This window comes from Neltuma alba, unplaced genomic scaffold, assembly GCF_004799145.2.
Source record: "Neltuma alba isolate B1F8T4 unplaced genomic scaffold, ASM479914v2 tig00011574_pilon, whole genome shotgun sequence".
In the NCBI taxonomy this organism is placed as follows: Eukaryota; Viridiplantae; Streptophyta; class Magnoliopsida; order Fabales; family Fabaceae; genus Neltuma; species Neltuma alba.
This window is the reverse complement of record NW_021636228.1, coordinates 181,737-187,162: the sequence shown is the minus strand read 5'-3', so window position 1 is coordinate 187,162 and position 5,426 is coordinate 181,737. Positions and strand designations below refer to the sequence as shown.

The 5,426-nt window shown below is 35.3% G+C and overlaps 1 pseudogene; it reads right to left on the bottom strand.

Moving 5' to 3' along the window:
- Window positions 1-314: 314 nt before the first annotated feature.
- Window positions 315-3,183, bottom strand: LOC114715106 (SAP30-binding protein-like; annotated as a pseudogene).
- Between the last annotated feature and the right edge of the window lie 2,243 nt (window positions 3,184-5,426).

Genomic DNA, 5,426 nt, shown 5'->3' with positions numbered 1-5,426 from the left:
CATGCCAATCTATCTATTACAGGTAAGCAATAATGAAAATAACTCTACTAGGTCAATATTAAACTGTTAGCTAGAATGAATGAAATATCTAGCATTTAAATTCACCATATTCTACTTTCTTGATATCAGTTAACAAAATTACTCCCTGATGCCCTTTATTTTATCTTTCGCTTTAATGAAAAAAAGTCATTTATCACACTGAACTAAAAACCCAAAACATCATTTTCAATGAAAAAAAGTCACTTATATACTCTCTCACATGTATTAAGAATTATCCAAAAAAATAAAAAAGAAAGCTTATACGTAGACCACTATAAAGCGAATCAGTGGTGCATTTTGTACCGTCGCAAGCAACTGAAATGACAATCCTACTCGAAATCCTGATTCAGCGTGCTCGTAAAGAAAGTTAAACAAAATAAAACCAACCATTTAGCTGACTGAAATCGTGCAGTGATAACCACAACACTATTCCTTTCCACCTTTCATGATATATAGAATGGTGACTTAGCAAAACTTACTGAATAGACAAACATTTTTGTCGACGGCAATCTAAAGGACTTCAAAATGGTTGGAGGTATTAGTTTGACAGACCAAAATGAGTGGAGCTCATCACCTTCTTTCCTTCCTTTCAGTTGACCTTCTCTCCTCTGCCTCTCGTCGTTTTTGCTGCCTGTCCAACATTACAACAATGGTCATAGTATCAAACACATCTCATTCTAGAATACATAAAGAAGCTCAAAGTTATTCACAATCTCACGCAAAATGCATGTACCCATCACCAGCATTAGCAGTAAAATTGCAGCGTGAGCGGGCACAGAATCCTGCCCCACAAAGGGCATAGGATTTTTCTGATCCCCATCCACCTAAACAGGATTATTATTCATTGAAATAGTGTAAAAATTTGAAGCAAATTGCACGTGTTGGTGCATTTGTTTAAATGAATACCTCGTCCCATTTTGATTTTTTGTCCAGCCTACCATCACGATTGGTGGCCTCAGCAGTAGGAGGCATCAAAGGCAAACCACCTGAAGAGAGAAGAGAGAAAATCAGCATAAAATAGAAAATACGTAGTAAGAATGACCTTTGCCATACCATAGATAGACTAGGTTGCTTTATACCTGCAACAGGTACATTGATCCTTGGAACACCAGTTACAATTCCTGGTTGTGCTCCCCTAGAGACAAATTCAACTTTCTGGGCCTTCTTCTCCAGCTCTTTCTGGTCACTTCCACGTCTCATATCTGCCTATGTGACAGTTAGGGGTGGTAAAGCAACATCAGTATCAAGTACTTAAAGGGAGCTTGACTGCAAGACCAATCCGTCCCTATGACTTGATGGTGCTGAGAAAATATGAACAAATAACAAAATATGGCAAGACAAATAAGTTGGTTCAATTCACAATGAAAACTTAACTTCCAAAATCATGACCAACATATTCATAAAAAATATAGAAAGAACCCCAAAGCAGATATAACTAGCCATACACAGCTATGTATAGATTTTGTTTGTCCATTTCAACGTAAATAATATTATCAAAAGGATTTTTGAAGAGAAAAAGCACAATCCAACGGCAAAACATAATTTCAATATCAGGTTAGAAGACAAACAAGTTCTTTAATACTAGATATCAAGTCCGTTGTTAGTATAGTGAACAATAATAGCGTAAACAGCCCAAATACCAGCGACCAACATATCTAGAACATGACATTAATGTTTGCAAGAACACACAAGAAGTATCATATAATTGACAAAATCAGGTAAAATATGAGCATAAAATAAAAAAGTACAAGGAAGCACAAGAAAGTAGATGCAGAGAAGAAACAATTAAGCACCTATTTGGTCGTAGTAGTCACTTGGGTCAAATCTATGAGGGTCCAATACATCCTTATCAAAGCAAGATCCTATTTGGTCAATATCTTGACACCTCACAGCATGCAACAGGAAGTCAGGGTTCCAATAGTCCTTCCTATTGCGAACTACTGCATTAAAACTTTTTCCAGCCTTCTTATACTCAAGAAATTTATTTATCTTTCTCTGCTATAATAATAAAAATCATAGCACGTTGTCATGAAAGAACATCAAATGTGCAAAAGCTAAAAATAGTTTTATACAATTTTCTACTTTATCAAAAATTGAGGAAAATTATTTTTTAATTTAAACTATTACTTAAAATTGCTAAATTGCCAATGTACTAATTAAGGAGTAAAGTGAAGATCATTCAACTTCCCGTGTACAGAACGTCAAGAAGGGGGGAAGAAAATATAATAATATAAGGTGTATTCAATAAAACAGAGATGTTTAGTGGTCAAAAAACTTGATACAGAGAAGTATTGGCAAATTATCACTTTTTTCATAATTCAATGATTTAATCACAGAATTAGTAATATCTGAAATGATATGTCTTGAATTCATATTAAAAGGAACATGTTAATGAATCAAACCATAAATCACCACTTAGTAATTAAACAAGAGCAGCTGCCGAATTCATCGAATAATACCCCGCAAGATGAGTGATTTCCGCATTTTTACACCTTAAATTCAGTTTGGATGGGTAGATTCTCACACTAAAACACTTAATCAAAAATTTCAATGCCAAAATTCTAAACATAGATCACTATATTCAAGTGCTTCTACAGGACCTTAGAATTATGTATGTACGTGTAGTTTACATTACATATATGCACAATCACTAAACAGGACTAGAAGTCGTAAGAGATTAGAGTGTAATATTGCATTACAACTCTTCCAAAGTATCGCCAAATTGGTTTAATCATATTCACTAACTAACATATGAAAGTGATAAAATTAATGGATAAGAAGCTTAAGAATTTAAAGAGACATAGCAAATTAAAAGCGGAGCTCTAGTGTGGCACAAAGCAGAAAGGGAAAAAGACATCAAAATACACAAGCACACTAGCTGTTTTTCTTTTAGGGGGAGGGAGCAAACCACACCAATTCAATTCAATATATTGGCAGATATCTAAAATTTATCGAGAATAATTTATTGATTATTGCAAAATTAATCTAAAGGAATTTACTTGTAGGCACTCAGAGCATTTAACTTTGGGTGGTGGTGGGAGAAATCTATCCAATGGATCTACAAACTTCTGCTCTTCCTGAGCTGTCTCTTCATGTTCTGCACCATCTGATCCAGCCACAGCATCAACTTGCATGGTATGAGATGGCTCAGGAAACTATGGAGTGTCAACTTGACTGCTAGGTGTCAAAACCTGAACAAATCCTGATGATGCTCCATCTAGCAAATCACTTACAAAACCACATTCAAGGAAGTTCTTCAGAGGGGGAAAAACAGTGGACCAGGAGGCAAAATGATAAACAGAAAAACAAAATAAAACAATAGGATTATTCCCATCTAATATACTTCATGGAAAAGTGAACTAAAACCACCCCAACGTAATGTCCGAGCCTCTTTTTCAATAATCTTATTCTTAAATACCCAACCAAAGTCCAAAAGATTGGCATATTCTCAAATTAATAGTCCCAGACAAACTCTCATGCACTTCAATTATCCAGAACTAAACAGTTAAACAATCAAATATTGGCAAAAAAAATTGCATATAAAAGGTCAGTTGAATAATCATCCTTGATTAAATACATTTCATGCAGAAGTTAATTTTTACTGTTTTATATGTTTATTACCTTATCAATATGACAGTTCAGATTCATTAGCTCATATTCATAATTATCTTACCAGAACTGTCTGTACAAGTTCCAGAAAGAACAGACTTTTTGGCCAAATGAGAGAACAGATTACTGGTCAAAATTTTAAATTCTTCTGTTCCAAAAAGAAATCAATGACATTGTGAAGCTCTTGAGATATTCTTCTTTACCACCAACAGATTAATCAAGTAATATTCATTCTCTGAGAATAACCTATAGTGGGATGAGGTGTCCAAAGAAAGGATACAATAAATTTAGCAGAACATACTTTAAGCAAAAGGGAAAATACCATTTGTTGTTTGAAGTTCTTCCTCAAACAAGGGTCGACCATTACCATCAAGCCCTCCATCCTGATATCAAAACCAAATATAAGTTAACTTATAACCTAAAATAAAGAAGGAGAAAATGGTTTCCTAATAGAAGATAACCTGCCTGGAAAATATGGCAAGGCCAGGGTGCCTAAGGAAACGTCAGGGTCTTAAACATTTTGGGCAATTTTCAAGTTTAAGAGACATGACTCCATCAATGGAAGAAAATAATGATAAAGGAACGTATAGAAGACAAATATAGTATACCAAAATTGCCATGTCATCAGTCCTATTTAAATGCATTTCTAAAAAAAACAGAGGGGTTGGTTCAAGTGAGAGAGAGTAACTCCGGCTCAGGTGACATTGCTATTTCATCATGACCACAGTCTACAATGGTAATTGTCCCTCTCCTACTCCTCCTAGATTCAACAGACACTACTTGTTGATCCTGCTGTGAAACCAACATATCAACCAAAGGCTGTGGTGGCATTGAAGTCCCAAATTTACTCTTCTCCAGGGTCATCCCATCATTTTCAACCGGTACAGTAGCCTCATTAGCAGAATCAAGGATCCTTATCATCTCAGCATCACTCTCTAGATTTTCCTCTGCAATCCTCACATCCCCACCATCCTATTCTTGTTGCTCTTCTCCCTCCATTCCTCCTTCAACATCGTCCATCTCGTCATCTTCCTCATCGTTGTACATGGACAGCAAAGCAATACCCTAGTATTGCTTCTTCTTGGATGCCATGATGCTAGGGGCTCCTGTGACTAATCCAAAAGGTTGATCAAATAGAAAAGTATCATAGATAGAAGGAATCGAGTGCAAATTCCAATAAAATACTAAGTGTTAATGCATTGAAGGTGGAAAAGAACAAAATCTTCAAATTTAAATTTTAGTAAAGACAGAATCATTGTTGCTTGGGTTCTCTCATTCCAGCCCTCCTTTTTGCAGCTCACATTCAGCCTAAAATGACGTCAACCATATAGAGAGAAGAATCTTGACACCAGTCAGTGCAATAATGATTAATAAGCCACTCTAGAAAATCTAATTTCCTATTTTGAAGAATTTGTTGAAGAAATCGAGTATTGTGCTGCAAAATGGAGAAGGGAGTTAGTTTTAATTTGCAAGTAAATTGATAAAGGAAAAGAAAAGGTAGACAGAATATTCAAACAAAAGTTGAACTTTCAAATATGGTAATCTATACAGCATGACTGGCAATCTTAACTTGGTAGGCTCAAGACAATAGACACTCTAAACCAGAACCAACTGATATTCAAACAACTTACTCAGCTCTTCGCTCAATTGCATTGATTTTAAAGGTAATGTCACAAGCATCGAGCCTTTAGATGTGTGGCCGCGACCATGTTTAAAACATGGATGAGAATTTTAGATATTACTGGTCAAGTTCCTTATTTAAGTTTGATAATATACAT